We start from the raw sequence: 22,973 nt of genomic DNA on the forward strand, positions 1-22,973 counted from the left end.
CCACACTATTCTCTAAATAAAAGAGCACTACTGCCACACCTTGAGAGTCCAAGAAATCTTTCTTTTGACTCTTCGGCTCACCCACCCTGCATCAGCAGGATCCCTGCTTTTGGAGAGTGTGCGTTGTTTAGACCACAGCAAGCAACTACCACCCTATGTGGTGTGACAGTGGCTGGTACTGGGACAGTGGAGCTCAGAGAAGGGAGCCAGTACTTGGAGGGGTGGGAGGAAAGGAAAGAACTTGGGGGAAGGTTTCTCAGGGAATGTAATGGATGAACTAAGCCATGAAAGTGAAGGGGAATTTGCTGCCAGGGAATTGTGTGCATACATGCGTGAGTTTTAAACGGAAAGGTGTTATGAACAGTAACTAATGAGGCATGAATTGAGTGGTGAAGCAAATATGAAGTGGCTGAAGGTGATTTTCAAGGATTTGAAATCAGGCACAAGTTATGCTGAGTCACTCACTCTTCCCTGGGGCTGGAGGCTCTTCAGGCCGGTCTTTATCTGGGGTGATTGAGAGAAAATCAGTGAGAACCAAGTCTCCACATGGAAAGGAGACTAAGGAAGAGAAGTTTCTGCTCTTATCTGAAAGAATAGAAAACGATGAAAAATAGATGATGGAGAGAAGCGAGGAGGTCAAAGTCCACGTCATCCTCTTTCAAGTTAGCCAGTACTTGGTTAACTGTCCCATGTGCCACCTCCTCCCGCCTTTGGGGGTCCCACCCAGACTGCTCCTACCCTCTTCTAAGTTCTTGCAGTCCTTATTCCTGGCTTCACTCCCGAGACACTTTGCACTGTACACCTTCTCGCGTGCACTTGCTGTGTTGCCCGCAAGGGCTAGGCTCTGTGCATTTCTCCGTGTCTCTCCCAGAGCTCCCAAAGGCACTGGGAAGGCAGCCTGGGCACTGATGGTCACTGGCCCCTGAATGGGCCTTCTACCTCAGCTTACTCTACCCTATCCTTCTTTCCAGAATACTTTTTCATGACAGCCTCAATTCTCTTGCTCAAAAACTTCAGACATCCATCATCCATGATAGGCTGAAAAGTAGCCATTAAAAATCAAGTTGTAGAAAGATGATGTGTAATGAATGGGGAAACGTTCATGACATATGGTTAGGAAAAATGTAGATTATGTTCAGTATGATCTGCTTTTTGTTAAAACACACAGGCCAAATGGGCCAGCCCTGCTGGCCTAGTGTTTAGGTTTGGCGGCCCAAGTTTGGTTCCCCAGGTGTGGACCTACACCGCTTGTCTCTTAGTGTTCATGCTGTGGCAGCGGTTCACATTAAAGGAAAAAAAGAGGAAGGTTGGCAACAGATGTTAGCTCAGCCTGAGCCTTCCTCAGCAGAAACAAAAAGAAAAAAGAAATAAACTAACAGGCCAAATGACTGAAAACTTATAAATCAAGATCCTAACAATGATGATACTTCAAATGATGTTTATTTTTGTTTTCTGTATTTTCCACTTACCTAAAATAAATGTACCTTAACTTTTGTATAAAAAAAAATCCCACAATAAATTTTTTAAAAGGCGAAAACGTCCATCACCAGAAGAATGGAGAAATAAATTGTGGTATAGTCATATAATGGAAAACTATTTATCAGTGAAAATGGATGAAGTACGCTATCTAACATTGACAGGGATTGATGTGAGAAATCAGTTAAGTGACAAAAGCAAGTTTAGAAGACTGTAGGATGAAAAGATTTTTATAAAGTTCGAAAGCAAGAAAAACTAAACAATAAATTCTTTAGGGATATATAAATATACACATATATAGTAAATCTATAAAGCAGAGTTGGGAAAAAGACAGAGTTCAGGAGGGTAGTCACCCCTGGGGGAGGTGAGAGCTTGTGATGGGAAGGACTCACCAGGAACATCAACACACGTCAATAGTCTAGAGCTCAGGTTGGTGGAGGGCTCATGGCTGTTCAGTGATTTTGCTTCAAAACTTCCCCATACACACTACACATCTTCTCTTGTGTATGCAGATAATTATAGCTAAAAAGTGGGAGAACACATTGCTGGAGGGATTTTGACTGGCTGCTTCTGCCTGTCTGAGCCTTTCCTCCGCTACCACGTGGCACCAACTACGGTCGGGAGAGGTGAGGGTTAAGAGGGCCGAAGCCAAGCTACAGAGCACGGGACAGGATCCAGGTGAGGTGCGGAGAGTCAAGCTGCCAAGCCAAAGTCAGGAACAGGGCCTGAGAGCCTTAAGGAAATCTCAGGGGTTCTGGAACCTTTGGGAACCGAGGAGCTGAGTCCTGGCCATGAAGGGAGGCACTGCAGCTTTTTGGGGACAGGCTGTAGCAGGTGTTTTTCCCTTCTCTAAGCCTGCTCACTGGAGATCCTGACACCTTTACCCAGCAGCTTCCCTCACATGGCTCCCACTCCTCAGTACTACCCTTTTTCCACAGAGATTTGTCTCCTCACTTCCCCTGTAAATTCCAGCTCCACCTTAAGCCCGACCTTTGCACGTGCTATTCTGTCTGGAACATCTTTCCTTCCCTTTTCTCTCATGGGTCCCTCTGACTCTTCTGACCTAGACTCCTTCCTTCTTACTTTGCTCCCTGTGGTACTCAGAGTCTACGCCACACACTATGGCATTGTTCAAGGCTTGAAGCTCCCTTAAAGATGAATGAAAACGCAAGCACCTAGTGTTTAACATCTAGAACATACTCAAAAAGAGTTACTTTTATTAATTAACCCAGATATAGATCGTCTCCTCTGCTCTAGCTCTGGTAGCCATGTCTGTTTTGGGCCCACATAAACCAAAAACTAGAACTCAGAATCTCTCCAGTTTTCCCCCAAAGAATTCACTTACAAAAGAGTAATGGTGGGCAGCATAGCTTTTACTGAGGATTTTGTCGGGGAGAAGCCAGAAGGTGTTTACATGCCTCAAAGCAAGCAATTTAAAATCCATAGTTGACCAGTTTGAGCCCCCAAACCTCCTCTCTGCTACCTTTATCACAGGACCTTCTCTCCTGATGCCCTTCCACCTGCACCCAGCCTCTTGACTTCTTCCTGTTGCTCTGGGATTTTCCCTGGGAACATCACGCAGGTTGATTTAACTCAGTCCCACTTCCTGTCCTAGGTGTGCAAAGCCATGTCCTTCCTGGTGCTCAGCAAACAAAGGATCCTTCACTTGTCCAGATATGGTCTCCTCATGGGGTCCATATGTCCTGTTTGTCCAGTTTACTCCTATTGCTTTAGGCTAATTATTCATAACCCCCTTCACACTCTCAAAAATGACTTCATTTGGAGGATAAATTACATATTTCAAGCTGTGGGTAACTTTTCTCCCTTAAGTAACTAGTTGTTTAGGGTCCACTTGGTTTCTCGAATGAGACTGACAGCTGTTTCAGGTAAGGGACCCAATCTTCTATATGTTCGTATCATTTGTCTTGGTAGCTGCTCAGTAGGTACCTCTAAAATCGGAACATGAATCTAAGTGTCTGAGCAGGCCTGTGCCGGCGTGTGTGTGGGCAGAAAGGGACCTTCCCTAAAGAGATGTTCATGCTGGAGAACGCTGGTGGGAGATGAGGTTGAATGGAAAAGGTGGAGCCTATAAAGGGCAGGAACTGCATGAAGATCACATGAGGTTTTGTGTGTGTGTGGGTGTGTTTGCACACGCATGTGCACGTATGTAGAGAAATCCTAGTACAGTGTCATACAGGAAGTAGTCAATGAATGTTAGTTTCATCCTCTGATATTTCTTTCTCACTAGACTGTTTTTTTCACCTTTATGAAGGTATAATTGACATATGAAGGTATAAGATATTTAAAGTGTACACTTGTGGTGACTTGATATATCTCACTCACTAGCTTTTTAAGGTGACCTTACATTTGCCTAATCTTGGGAAATTTCCAAATGCTCATAGAAACATTGTCTAATTTTAAGTCTCAACATCCCTGTGAGATGTGTATCATTATTATCCATATTCTACAAAGGCGACAGTAGAGACTAAGGTAAAATAACTTTGTTTCCAAATCATCAATAGCTAGATTCCTCAAAAAAGAACTAAAAATTTTGTGAACAGCATTCATGGAAATGGAAATAAAAGAAAGAGAAGAAGCCAACTGACAAGAAATCGGTCACCCTACAGATCCAACTGATTGGTTTTTCCATATTTTCTTCTAGTTCTTTTCACTATGCAGGCATAATTTTAACATTTTCATTATAGTGTCAAAACAATGCTCTTTTTTCCCTTAATATTATGTCACTGTACATAATCTCTATGCATTTTAGTGATTAGTATTATAATTCATAATTCATGCAACTTCTAGAAATTGGACATTTAGGTGGTTTAAAAAAATATGTGCGGTTGTAACGAATGCTGCAGTGAGCATCGCTGGGACTCTAGGTCTGCCGTCTTTTGTATTATTTTTTGGGGAGGAGGTCAGGGAGCATATGCATTTTCATGCCTCCACAACAGGCACTTTGAAGACAGAAAAATTCCTTTAAATTATAGCAAAGATGCCTAAGCTTTCTGTAGATCCATTTCTTCTCTGTCCCACAGTACATAATTCTGTGCTCTCTCATCTAATGGCGTCTCGATGTTTTGTCTACCAACAGGTGTGGACATTCATATGACATAACTATTAAGTATTTGCTTGTCTTATTTGCTGCAGCTTCTATGTCCCAGAAAGGAGATACACTTGTGAGCAAGATAGTTATAGTCTTTAATGTGAAATTAGTGGGGCTAAGAAAGGGTAAGACTGGAGAAAGGAGACTCAGAGGGTTCCGGGACCTAAAGAGGAGGTGATGACATTGATGGCCTGGGGTAGGAAGACTACAGTAGGAAAAATAATAATATCTTGCAATTGTATAGTGTTTTTGAGTTTATAGAAAACATTAAGAAAACCCATTACCTCATTTTGAAATGGAGAGAAAGGATGGATCCTAGAGGCTCCGCAAAGAAAGAGTGAGTGGGACTTGGTAACTGATTACACAAAGTGGTGAGGAAGGATTCCAGTGATCTAAGGTGGATCAAGTGCAATTATCTTAAGCAATCAGATGTTCACTATAAACTTTTATTTCTTCTCCCCAAAGGCACCCCACCCCCAGTACGTAGTTGTATATTCTAGTTGTAGGTCCTTCAGTTCTGCTATGTGGGACACCGCCTCAGCATGGCTTGATGAGCGGTGCTAGGTCTGAGCCCTGGATCTGAACTGGTGAAACCCTGGGCTGCCAAAGTGGAGGGTGGGAACTTAACCACTTGGCCATGGCAATGGCCCTTACTGTATACCTTGTTGATGGAAAGTTGTTTCTTTTTACCAATGTCATGATCTTCACCCTAGATATAAATTCTGCACTTTTGTAAATTGATTAGTGTATATACATGACAACCAGTTTCTTTGCTTCTATATCTTAAGAGATAAAATAGTGTGGGGCTAGGCTGGAATGTCAACTATCTGACAAAATTCAATAAATCCAGCCAGGAAAACATCTAGCACAATTTATATAACACTCACATAACATTGAAGCCTTTTCACAAACATGATGTATTGACAAATGTATTGAAATAAGTGGTCTTGTCACCGTTAGTCATGGGTCACATTGCTCTGAGCAGAGATGCCACAAGCCATCATTTGAATTAGAGACTTATTTAACATCAAGATATTTATCTTGAGTGGGCTGGTTAATGTTTAGAATTAATGTTTTCACAAAATGTCAGATTAATGTATTTAAGGAACAAAAAAGGGATGTATTTGAGGAAGACATATTCCAAAGCACCAATATGATTAAGAATAACATAACCACAGGCCGTAAACTAAATCCATCCACTAATTTTTCTGACCTCGTCCTGGCCGAGGCCGAGTTCCCTTTAGGGAGACTCTCATGCTTGGGCTCTTTCTCCCTCTCCCCTCTTGGTGAGGCCAAACTCCCATCTTGGATGTTCAGGCGTTTCTGCCTAGGGCTTCTCAAGAGCAAGTCCATTCTCTCTTTAATCCACGTGGCTTTGGATCCATGTGGTAGATGATCTATTTTGTCTGCTAATCTCACATTCTATTTGAGGCTTTGGGACCTAAACTGAAAGGGTCTGAGAAAGAAAATGTCCCCTGGGGAGGTGACTGTCCTGTAGGACAGAACTATTTGCAAACACTCTACCGACTTGCCTGCTCCAAAGTGCAGGCTGCTCTTCCAGGTTAGCCTTGGGTGTGCTTCCATCTGCCTTCCTTTTGGAGCTCAGAGGTCTTGCAGGGCCAACCAGTTCTGCCACCCCTGACCTTCAGTGGAGCCTTGTCTCAGCTCACACCAATTTCCAGAAACTGAACGGCATAAGTTTTCATTAAATACAAAAAAGGATGAGTCAAAGAAGCTTGGGCTGGTTAAACGTTAGGATGACTGGGTAGTCGATAAATTCAAGATAGAAGGATGACTACTTGGGGTGCACTTTTAAGAGAATTGTGATGATGTTTGTTTGACAAAATCAAAACTTGATGGAAACTCAGGGAACATTCTAACGTAGATAATAAAAGCAAAGCCATAATCTTTTTCTTGTTTAAATGAGATGGAAGAGGCTAAGGTGGATGAAAGTGAACCAGGGGAACATGGAGATCTCTATTTGGAACATGGGAAAATGTTCTTGGCAATTAGAAACAACAACATTGATCATCACTATTTTAACTACATCTTGTAGTAAGTTGACTACTTTTTAGGAAAATAGAATTTTGCCTAGACTATTGGATAATGCTTGGAAAAATACATGTCCCCACATAAAGACTTTGGATGATCAGCTTACATTCATGCTTTTGATCAAATGCTATTTGGCTAATATACTGCAGGCGTGGTTAATGGTATTTGCCTTTTGCTATAGTGTCAGTTACAAGGTTGGTTTATAATTAAGCAAATGAGTCAAAACCTTCCCTGAAAATCTGAGGGAGAAATATTGAAGAAGTTCACGCCATCTCGGGATAATCGGCTGCACAATTAACTCTTCTTTTGCAGACGAAGGCATGTGTTTCTGATGATCATAGCAGCTGCCAACATGACCCCACCATCAGAGGATACATTAAACCCTTGAACCCCATTGTTTTGGCAGCAAAATATATAATCACAAAGTCGGGAGGGCACAAAAGATTTAAATTTTTATGTAGTTAGATGTGTCTATTTTTTTCGTTGCCCATGTTTTTCATGTTGTATCTAAGAAATCATTGCCAAATCTAATGTCATGAAAGTTTTCTCTTGTATTTTCTTCTAAGAGTTTTATGGTTTTAGGTTTTTAGGTCTTTGATTCATCTTGAGTTAATTTTTGTATATGGTATAAGGTAAAGGTCTAACTTTATTCTTTCACACATGCATATTCAATTTTCCAAAGACCATTTGTTGAAAAGACTGTCCTTTCTCCATTGGTCCTCGGGAATGGTCTCGGCACCTTCATCAAAAATCATTTGGCCATACATGTGAGGGTTTGTTTCTGGGCTCTCTATTCTATTCCATTCATCTATATGCCTGTCTTTCTGCCAGTACCACATTATTTTGATTACCATAGTTTTGTAGTGTAGGGGGGGAAGAAATTTCCTCTCCTTTCTAGGTTCTTCTGCCTAGTCTAAGAATTACATTGACATGAGACAGAATAACTGGACAAATTCCAATAAAGTTTAATAACATGTATACATGGGAGATACCCAGGAAAACTGAGTAACTCACCAAAATGGCTGAAGTCACCAACTTAAATGGGATCTTCAGCTAAAGACAAAAAAGGATGTTGGGGATTGCGGTTTGGGACTTCAAAGGGGAGGAAGGCAATTTACACTGAGATAGGGAAGCAAATGTTTGGTAAACACATGTTTCCCATGCCTTGCAGAGACAAAAAGACATGGGGAGGACTTTGATCAAAAGGGCCTTGCTAGGTTCCTCCCAGTCTATCACACCTAGTTCATATTACACTATAGTTATCTATGGTGATAGCTACTTCATGGAATAGGCCTTCTATCTTAAATTATTTCAGGCAGTTAGGGGAAGGTCAAAGTTTCTTCCTGAGACTTTTGTTCTTAAAAATAATCAAGCCAGGGGGCTGGCCCTGTGGCCGAGTGGTTAAGTCCTCGCGCTCTGCTGCGGCGGCCCAGGGTTTCGCTGGTTCGAGTCCTGGATGTGGACATGGCACCACTCATCGGGGCATGCTGAGGAGGCATCCCACATGCCACAACTAGAAGGATCCACAACTAAAGATACACAACTATGTACCGGGGGGCTTTCGGAGAAAAAGGAAAAATAAAATCTTTAAAAAAAAAAAAAAACCAAGGCAGAGAGACACATTTTGGGGTAGCAAATTCTGCTTCCCTACAGTAGTAAGTTTTGAAATCAGGAAATGTGAGATCTCTAACTTTGTTCTTCTTTGTTAAGATTGTTTTGGCTATTCAGGGTACCTTGAAATTCCAAATGAATTTTAGGATGGATTTTTTATTTCTTTAATAAGCATCATTGAGATTTTAACAGGGATTGCATTGCCTCTGTAGATTGTTTTTGGGTACCAATAACATCTTGCAATAATAAGTCTTTGAATCCATGAAGCCAGGATGTCTTTCCATTTATTTGTATCTTCTTTAATTTCTTTCAGTAAAGTTTTGTAGCTTTTAGTGTACAAGTGTTTTGCCCCTTTGGTTAAGTTTATTCCTAAGTATTTTATTCTTTTTGATGCTATTGTAAATAGAATTCTTTTCTTAATTTCCTGTTGGGATTATTTATTGTTAGTGTATAGAAACACAACTGATATTTCTGTGTTGATTTTGTATCCTACAACTTTGATGAATTTGTTTATTAGTTTTAACACTTTTTTTACGTGGACTCTTCAGGGTGTTCTATGTATAAAATCATGTCCTCTGTGAACAGGGATAATCTTACATCTTCCTTTCCAATTTGGATGCCTTTAATTTTTTGTTTTTGATTAATTGCTCTGGCTAGAATTTCAAAGACAATGTTTATTTTTTATTTAATTTAATTTTTTTGAGCAAGATTAGCCCTGAGCTAACATATGCTGCCACTCCTCCTCTTTTTGTTGAGGAAGATTGGCCCTGAGCTAACATCCATGCACATCCTCCTCTATTTTATATGTGGGACGTGTACCACAGCATGGCTTGCCAAGCGATGCCATGTCCACACCCAGGATCCGAACTGGTGAACCCCAGGCCGCCAAAGTGGAACATGCCCACTTAACAACAGTGCTACTGGGCCGGCCCCTCGAATACAATGTTTAATAGAAACAGTGAAAGCGGGCATCTGTGTCATGTTCTTGATTTTAGAGAAAAATCTTTCAGTCTTTCACTATTGAGTATGATGTTCAGTGTGGGTTTTTCATATATGGCCCTTATTATGTTGAGGTATTTTCCTTCTATTCCTACTTTGTTGAGTGGAGAATAATTTTTTTTTTGTTTTTTTTTCGTGAGCAAGATTGGCCCTGAGCTAACATCTGTTGTCAATCTTCCTCTTTTTCCTTGAGGAAGATTGTCTGTGAGCTAACATCTGTGCCAGTCTTCCTCTGTTTTGTATGTGGGAAGCTGCCACAGCACGGCTTAATGTTCTGTGTGTAGGTCCGTGCTCAGGAACCAAACCTGCGAACACCGGGCCATGAAGCGGAGCATGCAAACCCAAACACTATGCAACCAGGCTGGCCCTAAGAGAATAGTTTTGCTTTTAAGCTCACTTTTTCCCTGAGCATTTACTGTGCCAGGCACTATACTTTACATGGATCACTTAATTTGATGCTTCCAAGGGTCTTTGGGGTAGGAACTATTATTGTCCCTATTTTACTAATAAAGAAACTGAGGCTCAGGGAAGTGTTATAATTTGTCCGAAGTCACATAGCTACTAAGTGAAAAGGTTGATTAGAATTTGAATCTGGAGACTGTGCTCCCGACTGTGCTCTGTTTATGATGGTGCTTAAAGTTGCCCTCTCTGACATGCTTCCAACACAAGTCTGGGAGCTTGTGAATCCTAATGTGTGGGCTTGGAGGCTGGTAGCGCTTAGGGGAAGAAGACCACTACACTGCAGGAAGGCCTGGATATCATAGGGAGAGTGGCACTTTACGTGGCTGGAACCCACTCTTCCCACGACAGCTCTGAGCTCCCTACTTACCAGCACCTAATCCAAGAGTAGAGAAAGAAGTTCACTTTAAAGCCAACAACACGGATGCATATGATTTAGCTTCCTCACTAGCTTCTTGGAAAGGATAAGTTTTTTGCGAGAGCCAACAAGAAGACTCGTTTAAAACATAACTATTTGTGGAACATCTTTACTTTTTAACTCAAGAAAAGGAACGAATTAACAGCTCTTCCATAGGGATTAGATTTGAGAAATGAACTTGCTAAAACCTTGGTAAGCTGTTACGTAAAGAAAATGCTAGGAGAGATGTATTAGCCCGTGAATATGAAAACAAGTAAGAAAAAACCACAAATGAAACAATAAATGTATCCTGTGGAGCAACGGAGGAAAGGAGGTTCATCTGTGTTCCAGGTCTGATGGCCAGGTGGCGGCTGCTGGAGGAACGTGATGGGAGGGAGCAGCAGGAAGGGTTATGAGCACAGCCTCCACAGCTACTGCCTGGATTCCTTTCCTGCCTTTGCCACAGACTTACTGGGTGATCTGGTACAAGTAATCCAACATTTCTGACCTCAGTTTTCTCATCTACAAGAGGAATAATCGTAGCACCTACATCACTGGGTTGTCTTGAAATGTACTGAGTTATTCTTATAAAGTGGCGGGAACGATGCCTGACAGGTAGCTCAAGTGTATTGAGTCTTGAGACTCAGGAGAAAGAGGGCCTGTCAAAGCAAGAGGGAGGAGCAGCAAGTGAACCCGGAAACTGTGCTGAACAAGGATTGTTTGAACAAATGTGCTTGCCATCCTGCTCTTGGGGAATTGAGGAGGGAACCTGCAGTCTTCAAAAAGGTTGTCTCCTAGCTTTCCTTCACCTTTGGGATGCTTGGGTCCAGCAGCCCAGGAGCATGTCCTGTATTGTCAGGGTTCAGGAGACCTGTTTTGGAGCTGCCTGGTCCTATGATAGCCACACAAACTTCAAAGGACAGAGCTCTCTTATGAAACACAAGCCAAGAGAGTAGGAACCCAGGGAAATCTAGGAATGCCTGTGAGCAATCCTGCCCTGCCCTCCCACAGATGCCCAAGGCAAAGTGCTTTGGTGAGAATATGAAAGAGTAAACCCCATGCAGCTGGGGAAGAGGTCCAGGGTACAACTCAAAGGCACAAGATAAAAATGAGTTTCCTTACCAGTTCTGAAGATGGTTAGTGCTGCCACTTTCCAGCTCGGTCTCACATTTCTCTCAGGGACCCATCCTCTGCGACAGCCATGCTGAGTGCCACCTGGATCCCTGGACTCACGAGCTCTTTTAAACCCTTTTTCCACGTCTTTGCACAGGCTGTTCCCTCTGTCCAGAACACCTTTCTCTCCTTACCTACTTCTTAGTTTACAGCTCTGCTTCTCTGTGAGTCTTTCCTTGACCTGTTGCCCCAAGGGAGATTATCAGTCTTCCTCAATGATTCTCTAAGGACCTGCTATATACACATATTGCTGAATTTCTTCAATAAGCATTTGTTGTACACCCCAATGACAAGCCTTGGGCCAGTTTATAGGAAAAGTCATAGAATAACCCTGAGAGAGATGGTTTAGGTGACCATTAAGTCAGAGGTCACACGGTATGGTTGCCCTCTGAGCCACAGCTTTTGTTTTCTGAGCTCAGGGCCCAGTTGTATTCAGATAGTGAGGGCTTGCTGCATTGTAATTAACCATTGACCTGCCTGCCTCCTCTGCAGGACATGAACTCCTCAAGCATATTGATGTGATTCACTTTCCAAATATTCAGCTAAACACAGTATGCACATGATGGAGCAGCATTGAGCCCTACTGGGAGATGGGGGAGAAGGCAAGAGCCCCTCAGCCGAAACTAAGGAGAGAGCAGGGAGGAGGGAGGAAAACTGGGCAAAGTGTGGTGTCCTGGATCCAGGGAAACAAAGTATATTAAGGAGGGAGTGATCAGCTATGTCAAATGCTATGTCAAGTAAGGTGAGGACTGAGAATGAACTTACTCGATTTATGGATGTTTATTGGTGGCCTTGACAGGAGCACTTACAGGGGAGTGGTGGGGCAAAGCCTGACTGGAATGGGTTTGAAAAAGAATGGGAAGAGAGTAACCAGAGACAGCAAGTATACACCACTTTTTGGAGGAGTGATCAATACAGAGGAGTAAAGAAATGGGGTGGTACCTGCAGGGGGAGTTAGAGTCAAGAGAAGTGTTCTTTTCTTTCTTGCTTGCTTTTTTTTTTTTTTGGTAATTGGGAGAAACAACTGTTTGTGTGCTGGCTTGAGTCAGAGAGAAGGAACTGAGAGTGGTAGAGGGGGCACCTGCTACACAGGTAGAAGGATTGGCTCTTGACACACAGAGAGTCCATCGTTGGGGACAGGTGAGAAGTCTGAATATGTGCTTGAAGACGCTGATGGGTAGGTAATGTGGTGCCAGGAGTGGTAGAAGTTCTTTTCAGAATGTTTCAATTTTCTTAAGTCAAGTAGGAAGCAAGATCATTAACTCAAAGTGGGGTGGGGGAGATATTAGTGGTTTGAGAAGAGAGGAGAAGATGTGAAATAGCTGCCCAAGAGCGTGGGAGAGAATGGACTAGGGAAGTAGGGCGTGATTGCTGGGCAGCAGTCAGGGCCCAGCAGAAGTTTGCCAATTTCAACACACATCAGCTTGGTTGTTCTTCAGCCACGTTCTGCCACGTGGAGCAGACGCAGAGCTGGACTCACCCAGAGCTGTGGTTTGGCTGAGTGAGGACACTTTTCCTGGACGGAGGCAAGTGTGTTGATTAGAAACAAGGAAGTGATGAAGATGACTGCCCATGGAATTTGAACTGGATAAAGATTAGAGTGAATACGTTAAGGTGAGGGACAGTGAAGAGGCAGTAGAACCAATTTTAGTGTAGATCCTGGTGGGATGTTAGGATGCTTACTGCAGGGAGTGAGCTGGCAAGACAGGAAGAGACGGTCAAGGTCTAGGATTCATGGACTGGAGATCGCAGAGGCTTCTATAGCCGATGAGGAAATGGTTCTGCCAAGTGAGGCAGATCTTGTGGGATCTTGCTGAGGTCTGCAAACTGTGGGAATTGATTGCTAGCATGACCCTGTTCCTCATGCGTGCCCCCCCACCCCGCCAAAGCTTTATCAATTCAGAGTAAATTTGCTCTGGACCAAAAGAGAAAAACTGTTAGTTGAAATTTAAACAACTGTAATGCTGGTAGATTATTTTCTTTAAAAATAGACATTGGGGGCAATGCTCCTGTGGCTGTACGTGTCTTAGATCTTAACTCTTCCCTCTCTAAGACATGATGGTCATATGTGCTACCTACATACATGGATGTACAATTCTTAGCTGTGTAACCTTAACCCCTATCCTTTTTTTAAATTAAAAAAACTTGGATTATAAGCAAATGAGACTGATGCTGTTAGCAAGATAAGTCAGCTTCCTCCTGTGGCTTTGTCATTAAATCCTTTGTGAACTCTGATAGTCTCATTATTTATTAACCAACGTCTTGGCACTCCAACAACCGGATGCAGCACATCCTGTGCTTTCAGAGGCCCCTCTTTGAATGTCACTGGTGTAGGCAGAGGGCATAGGTCACTTGTCCAGGGAACAGGGTCAGGGATATTATTAAGTGATAGCTGGGCAGTGACTCTGGGAACCCTTTTTGGGGTAAATGGGTTGTGATTTACAGAGATGTGGAAGGTAAAGAGGAGGAAGAAGAAATAATCACGCAAACCTTTCCAGCCTTTCTAGATCCCCTTCCACATGCGGCAGATCTCCCCTTATTGCCTATAAATAAAGTCTTTAATTTTCTTCATTTCATTTATCACAATTGAAGTTGTACACTTGTTTATGTGATTATTTCTTTTATAAAATAAAAAAATTTTGAAATAATTTCAAGCCCACAGAAAAAACTGCAAGGACAGTACAAAGAACTCTTGTATCCCCTTCATCTAGATTCACCATTCCTTAGTATTTTACCATATTTACTTTATCATTCTCTGTCTTCCTCTCTCTGCCCATTTGAAGGTAAGTTGAGGGTAATGATGCTCCATTACCCTTAAATTCTTTAGTCTACATTTCCTGAGACAAGAAATCCTCCTATGTACCTACAGTAAAAATATTTAAATCAGGAAATTAATATCAATACCATCATCTAGTTTCCCATTCAAATGTTGTCCATTGTTCTAACAAAGTCCTATTATACGTGTGTGTAAATATATAAATATAAACATATCCATATCTATCTCCAGGATCCAAACCAGGATCACATGTTGCATTTTGTTGTCATTTCTCTTTGGTGTCTTTCAATCTGTACTAGGTTCTCAGTCTTTTATCTTTCATGGTTTTGACAGTTATGAAGAGCATAAGCCTTTTATTTTATAGAATGTCACTCAATTTGTATTTGTCTCATGTTTCCTTGATTAGGCTCAGCTTAGGCATTTTTGGCAGAAATGCCACAGAAGTAAGGCTGTCTTCTAAGTGTGTCATATCAGGAGGCACACAATAACAATTTATCCTATGATTGGTGATATTAACTTTGATCACTTGCTATTTTGCCTTTCAGTTTTCTCAACTGTAAAAGTTTACTATTTTTCCCTTTGTAATTAATAAGTATTTTGTGGGAGATACTTTGAGATTATGTAAATACCTTAATTCTCATCAAATTTTCACCCACTGGTTTTAGCATCCATTCACAATTCTGTTATCATGCAAAGGGCATGATCTGCTCTCCTCAAGACAAAAGCCAATGTGTCAAGAGGCAAGATGGTGACAGAGAAAGGACTTTTATTAACCAATGAGCTAGCTGATGAGAAGGTGGTGGACTAGCATCCTAAAGAACCATCTTAAAGGGGTACAGAAACTTGAAGCAGTTATATAGGGCTAGTGGGCTACAGAGGAGGGGGTCAGGGATGTTGACCCCAGGCGTTGCAGAATGGGAGTCGCCACACCAGACCTTTCAAGCTGTCATCAACGATGGATACCAGTATAGAATCTCTGTCTGGGGGATGCTGGATTCCTAAGGAACTCAAAAGAACAAAGTTGTTGTCTTATTGCAGCTGGGAGGTACATACGCAAGCAGGGGCTGTAAAATCTACAGAGCATATATATTTCCTGGAGGGTGCATATCCAGCTGGGTTAATTAATCAGAGTTAACTCAAAGTTACAATATGGCTTCTTTTCTATAATATGGCTTCCCTTATGTCAACCTTGTGTTGAGACAGTATCAATTCTTGCTTAAATTAATTATTTCTATGATGGTAAGTAACAAAATAGCGATTTTCTAATTCCATCATTTCTTTTACATTTATCAGCTGGAACTCTACTGTAAGGAAGAGCTTTCTCTTCTTATTTATTTATTTATATCAGTATGGACTCCTGGATTCCTATTTTATTCAATGGGTGATAATTTATTATCATCATTGTTTATCTTGGTGCGCATATAGTCTAGATTTGGCTAGTGGGAGCCCCGTCAAATGTCACCTGTGTTTTTTCATATATCTTCATCATTCTTTGAATATTTCCTTACTTTCTGGCAAAACAAGACATTTATGCTTATCATGTACTTTTTCTGCCACAGTCCTGGATTTTGCCATTTTTCCAAGGAGCGTGGGCTTCTTTTGGTAGCTTTTATACCAATACTTCCAATTCCAGTCCAACACTACAGGGTTCATTGTAGCCTTCCCCCTTTCCTTAGTTATAAATTCCTTTTTCAACAGTGAGAACCATAGCTCCCATCATCTTCAACACATGTATTTATATAAATACATATCTTTCTCCTGCATCTAACCAATCTCCTGACACGCCAGCCACTTCCTTAGTGACTCTCTCATCCCACTGATTCTGACCACACTGGATGCTTCCTTGTTTGCCAGGTGCCATGACCTCAGCCCTAATCCACTGACGGCCACCTTCTTGATCCTGATTGTGCCCGTTGCTGCCACCTCCCCAGCTCTGATCACACACCGCTCCAGTGGAAGAGGAAGGGCTGATTACTTTAATGTTTTCCTCTATAAGTGACTGGGAGCTTCTTAGAGCAGGGATCATATCTATTTTCTTATATTCTCTCCACCTATTCTCTATACCTACTATAAAGTCTGGCATATATTGGCTCAATAAATAATTGCTGCATAAATCAATGAATGAAGATGATGTTTGAATGGGCTTTTGTTAATTCCTTATTGCTAGTAGAGACAAAAGACCTTGAGGCAGAGGAGGAGCACATTATATCATATTGCTGGGGTTAGGGTAATGCTGGGAAGGGAAGAAAGTGAAGTGGCAGGTTGATAGATTGGGAGATAATGAAGGGCTCAAAAAACTTATCTTCAGGGGCTGGCTGGGTGGCGTAGCGGTTAAGTTTGAGCACTCTGCTTCAGCAGTCTGGGGTTCGCTGGTTCGGATCCCAGCGCAGACCTAGCAATGCTCGTCAAGCTATGCTGTGGTGGCAGATCACATAAAATAGAGGAAGACTGGCAACAGATATTAGCTCAGGGCCAATCTTCCTCACAAAAACAAAACAAAAACTTATCTTTAATTTAGAAAATTCATAAAAGCTCACATATATCACTAAGAAAATAACTGAAACTTCAAGAGTCATGAACAAGAAATAACAAACGAAGGAATGTCCTGCCTCACCAGTGAGCAAAGAAATGTGAATCTAAATACTGAAATATCATTTTTCATCTTTCATAGTAACAAACAAACTTTTTAGAAATGCAAATACTAAATGCTGGTAAGTTTGGGAAAAATGAGTATGTTCCAACACTGCTGAGAGTAAAGAAAACTATGATAGTGATAGAAAATAACTTCCAAATTTATCAAGGGCCTTCAAAAATTTATATCCTTTGAATTAGCCATTCTACTTCTTGGCATTTATACTAAGGAAAAAAAATGTCGAGAAACTCTTTTGCACAAAGACATTTGTGGCAGCAAAATTTATAATATTGAAAAGTTAGAAATTAACTAAATATTTCATAATATCAGGATCTTTAAACAAACTGCTACTGAAAGATGTACTATTACATAACCATCATAATGATGTTGTGAAGAAATTTAATAGCATAAGCGAAATGCTTGAGTAAAGTTAAAACAGCAGGATACAAAGCTGCATTTCACTATAATCTCAACCATGTATATATAAACATTATTTAAAAACTAGAAGGAAACAAATCAACAATTTAATCACAGTTATTTCTTATTGGTATGGTTATAGATTACCTTTTCCATGCTTTCTTTCATTTTCAAGTTCTACATATATAATTTTTGTAATTCATAGAATAAAATCCACACATTTTATTTTATTTTTTTAAAGATTCTGTTTTTCCTTTTTCTCCGCAAGTCCCCTGGTACATAGTTGTGTATTTTTAGTTGTGAGTCCTTCTAGTTGTGGCATGTGGGATGCCGCCTCAGTGTGGCTTGATGAGCAGTCCACGCCCACACCCAGCATTTGAACCGGTGAAACCCCGGGCTGTCAGAGCAAGGCAGGCGAACTTAACCACTTGGCCATGGGGCTAGCCCCACACATTTTATTTTTATTGTGGCAAAATATACATAAAGTTTATCATTTTCACCATGTTCAAGTACACAATTCAGTGGCATTAAGTACATTCACATTGTTATGCAACCATCACCACCATACCTCTCCAGAACCTTTTCATCTTCCCCAACTGAAACTGTTCTCATTAAACATGAACTGCCCATTCCCCCTCCTCTAGCCCCTGGTAACCACTATTCTATTTCCTGTCTCTGTAAAATTTGACTTTTCTAGGTACCTCATATAAGTGGAATCATACAATATTTGTCCTTTTGTGTTTGGCTTATTTCACTTACTACAATGTCTTCAAAGTTTATCCATGTTGTAGCATGTATCAGAATTTCACCCCTTTTAACAGCTGAATGATACTCCATTGTATGTATATGCCATATTTGTTTATCTATTCATCCACTGATGGACATTTGGCTTGTTTCCTCTTTTTGGCTATTGTCAATAACGCTACTATGAACACAGGTGCACAAATAACTCTTTGAATTCCGGACGTAATTTTTTCAGGTATATACCTAGAAGTGGAATTGCTAGATCATACGGTAATTCTGTTTAATTTTTTGAGCCATACTGTTTTCCACTGCAGCTGCCCATTTTGCCACACATTAAAAAGAAAAAAAAAACTCAGAGAAATTTTATTTTTCTCAAGTACCTAAATCTATCCAAGTTAACATATGAATTTAATGTAAAACAATTGGATTCTTGATAAATTGATAATGAAGTACACCTGGAAGAAAAATGCTCGGAAATATCATAAAAATATTTGAAAAAGAATAAGGAGGGGAAATTTGCCTTAACAAGCCTCAAAACTCATTTTGCTACAGTGATAAAACCGTGTGGTTCTAACACAGAGATTTACAGCTGGTTTTGTAGAATACAGAATCCCCAAACAGAACCACGAATATATGAAAATATAAGGATGATGCTTCACATCACTGAGGAACGACTGGATTTTCACTAACTGGTATTGGGACAATTGGCCATCTGTGTCAATTATCAATTGATTGCTTCTCAGCTCCTAATTCATCCTTCAGCATCTGCTCTGTGTTCAAGCAGTTTTCCCTTATGATGTTAAGCTAAGTATTGGCAGTAGAGGGTGCTGGAGGGACACTATAGGAGGAGGGAGCTTCCTCTTCCTGATTTGTGTGTGTGTGTCTGTCCTGTGTGTGTGTGTGTGTGTGTGTCTGTGTATCTTCCATGACCCTTAGTGACCTCACAGCCCTAGTTGAGGCCTGGTGACCGCCTCACCTCAGCCCTCCCAATGCAGACAGCTCTTGTCCCAGGTCTTGAGCCTGCAGCTATAGCACTCTGACTCCCTCCGTCCACTTGAATCAGTCACTGCTTGCCTGCCCTCTGAGGTTTGTTCCCGGTGGCCCTCCTGGAAGTGGATGCCACGTGCTCCTGATTGCCTGGCAACTGTGAACAAATTCCGGCCCTGGCAACCCAGAGAACTTCTCTGCCATCTACTGGACTGCAACCACACCTTCTCCAGCCACACCTGAGTCCCAGCCTTGAGGATGGAGCCCTCCTTCCAAGTGTATCCTTCCTGGGGCACTCTCGCTCAGCTCAGGATATGCTTTAGAGTTCTTTTAACGCACTTATAGTTAGTCTCCTATGACAGCTTAGTGATTCTTTCTATTAGACTCTATTAAACACTAGAGTGTGGCAATTGGATCCAGACTGATATATCACATAATTGGAAAGAAATAAAAGATCCTTATATTAAACCATATACAAGTTCCAGATGAACTAAGTATAAATATTAAACATCAAAAAAATCTTTAAATTGTTAGGGGAAAATATAGAAAGATATTTTTTTGATTGGGAAAGCCTTTTTTAAGCATTATAGAAATCCAGTGTTATAAAGGAAATTAAGAGATTTGACAACATAAAAGTGAAAAAAACCCTAAATTGTAAAATGTACCTTGAGTTAAAAAATGAGGAGATATTTACAACAGATGATAAAGACTTGATATCCATTATTTAGAAAGAGCTCTTACAAATAAGTAATCAATACTCAGAAAAAATGGGCAAAGGATTTAGATAATGTTAATAAATGCATATAATTGGGTTCCTAGACTTACAAAATAACCAAAGCAAAATAAAACAATGAGATATATTATTTTGGACCTCTGATTGGCAAAATTTTAAAATATTAATAACGTCAAGTAAAGGAGGAAATGGCATTATTGTACATTGTTGGTGGCACAACTTGGCAGTAGCTAGCACTAGCAGTTCCAGATCTTGAAATTTATGCTACAGAAATATTGGTAGAAATGTATAAATATCTATGTCCAAAGAATCCATTGTAGTATTATTTGTAATAAACACAAAACGGTCTAAATATACCCTAAAAGTGACTGGTTACATGATATATGTTTCTTTCAATACTCTGTGATACTATGACACTATTCAAAAGAATTCCTCTATTATTACTGTGACAGGAAGATATACGCCATGTATTCTTCTGTAAAATAACTTTTATTGAATTATGACATACATACAGATAAGTGCAAACACCACATGTGTACAACTTCATAAATTATTACAAACGCTACCTATAACCCAGATAAAGAGAAAGAACGTCAATAGCATCCTAGAAGCTTCTCACACTTCCCCATCCAGTCATTTCTCCAACCTCTTCCCTGTAAGTAATCACTATTTTGAGATTTTTTTTTTTAAGATTGGCCCTGAGCTAATAACTGTTGCCAATCTTTCTTTTTCTTCTTGTCCCCAAAGCCCCTCAGTTCATAGTTGTATATTCTAGTTGTAGGTCCATCTAGTTGTGTTATGTGGGACATTGCCTCAGCAGGGCTTGATGAGTAGTGCCATGTCTGTGCACAGGATCTGAATAGGTGAAACCAGGGGCTGCCGAAGGGAGCCCACGAACTTAACCACTTGGCCACGGGGCTGGCCCCATCTAATATGACTTCTAATATCATAGATTAGTTTGCCTATTTTTGAATTTTGCATAACTGGAATCATATAGTATAAAATCCTTTATGTCTGACTACTTTCATGTAAGACTATGTTTATGAGATTCATCCATATTGTTCCTTATAGCAGAATTTCATTTGTTTTCATTACTATATTGAATTGCATTCTATGAATAAACCACAAAATATCCAGCACTCAATAAGGTAAAATTTGCAACATTTTGCAACCTATAAAAAATTACGAGGCATGCAAATAAGTGGGAAAATAGGACCCAAAATGTACAGAAAAATTATTCAATACCGACCCAGATAAATGACACAGATGATAGAATTAGTAAACAAGCATGTTCAAATGGTTATTATTACCATATTCAATTTGCTCAAGAAGCATCAGCATGTTTACAAGAGACAGAGAAGATATAAAATAGGCCAGAAATTGAACTTCCAGAGATAAAACTATACATCTGAGATGGTAAATCACTGATTGTGATTAACAGCAGATTAATCATTGGAGAAGAAAGATTAATGAACTTGAAACAAAGAAATGAAATTCAGAGAGAAAAAGAAGGCAAAAATAAACAGAGCATCACTGAGTTGTGGGACAACATCAAGTAGCCTAATAATACAAGTTTTTGGAAAGAGGAGTGGGACAAAAATTACTTGAAACAAAGCCTACTTGAACAAATCAGGGCTGAAATTTTAAATAAAAATTTAATAAATAAATTTAATACAAACTGTGAACTAGAGATCCAAGAACCTCAATAAACCCCAAGCAGAAGAAACATGAAGAAAATTAGACTAACAATCGCCAGAATCAAACACCTTAAACTGTGATTAAAAAAAAAAAATCTTAAAAGCAATCAAAGAAATAAGACACTTAATAAACAGAGGAACAAAGATAAGGCTGACAGCAGAGTTCTCATGGAAATAATACAAGTCAGAAGATAATGCAGTAATATCTTTAAAGTACTAGAAGGAAAGAGCTGTCTAACTAGAAACCTATACCAAGCAAATATCTTTCAAAGACAAGGGCAAAATGAAGACTTTCTGACATACAAAAGCTGAAGGAATAATCAGCAGCAGACCCGCACTGCAGGGAACACTAAAGGAAGTCCTCTGGGCAGAAGAAAAATGCTATCAGGTGGATATCTGGATCTAAGCAAAGCAATGAAGATTACTGGAAATGATAATTTTTGTTTAAATAAAAAAGACTTTTATTTTTTATTTTTAAAATTATTGAAAAGATATCTGATTGTTTAAGGTAAATATAATAATATTGCAGGGTTTATTTTACATTTATTTGTAGAATCTATGACAATAACAGCACAAAATGGGGAAACAGAAGCATCCTGTACTGAGATTTTAAGCTGTAAGTGAAGGGATCTAGCATTCCTTGAAGGTAGACTGTGACGAGTGAAAGATGTGTGATATGAGTTCTAAAGCAACCACTGAAATGACAAAACAAAGAGGTACAGCTAATAGGACATTAAGGGAGACAAAATTAAATCAGAGGTAAAGGGAAAGAGGAAAACAAGGAAAAGATGGGACAAATAGAAACAAATAGCAAGATGACAGATTTGAATTCAATCATATCAATAACCACATTAAACGTAAATACCTCAATGAAAAGTCAGGGTCTGTCAGACTGGATTAAAAAAACACAACTCAACTATATGCTGACTATAAGAAAGACACTTTGAATATGAAGACATAAGTAGATTGATAGTATAAGCATGGAAAATGATATACCGTGTTTACACTAATCAAAGGAAAGCTGGAGTGACTATGCTAATATCAGAAGAAAGTATATTTCAGGGCAAAGAAAATTATCCTGAATAAAGAAGTTTATTGCATCGTGATAAAGGAGTCAATTTATTAAGAGAAAATAAAAATCCTGATTGTTTATATACCTAATAATTAAGCTTCAAGTACATGAAGAACTGATAGAACTTACAGGCTGGCCCTGTGGCCTAATGGTTAAGGTTGGCATGCTTTGCTTTGGCAGCCCAGGGTCGGTTCCTGGATGCGGGCCTACACCACCTGTTGGTGGCCATGCACATACAAAATGGAGGAAGACTGGCACGGATGTTAGCTCAGGCTGAATCATCTTCAGCAAAGAAAACAAAAGAAAAAAACCCTGATAGGACTGAAGGGAAAAAGAAAAATCCACAATTATAACTGGGAGATTTCAACACCTCTCTTGATAATTGAGAGAGAGAAAATCAATAAGCACATGGAAAACTTAAATAACACTATTAACCAACTTTACCTAATTGATAACCAACAGCAGCACAATATATTTTTTTCAAGTGCACATGGAATATTTACTAAGATAGACCATAGTACGGGCCATAAAACATGCCAAAGTAAATTTAAATAGGATAGTTCCCCCCCTTATCTATGAGGAATATGTTCCAAGGCCCCCAGTGGATGCCTGAAACTGTGGATAGTACTGAATTCTATA

Source organism: Equus przewalskii, chromosome 5 (genome assembly GCF_037783145.1).
Source record: "Equus przewalskii isolate Varuska chromosome 5, EquPr2, whole genome shotgun sequence".
In the NCBI taxonomy this organism is placed as follows: domain Eukaryota; kingdom Metazoa; phylum Chordata; class Mammalia; order Perissodactyla; family Equidae; genus Equus; species Equus przewalskii.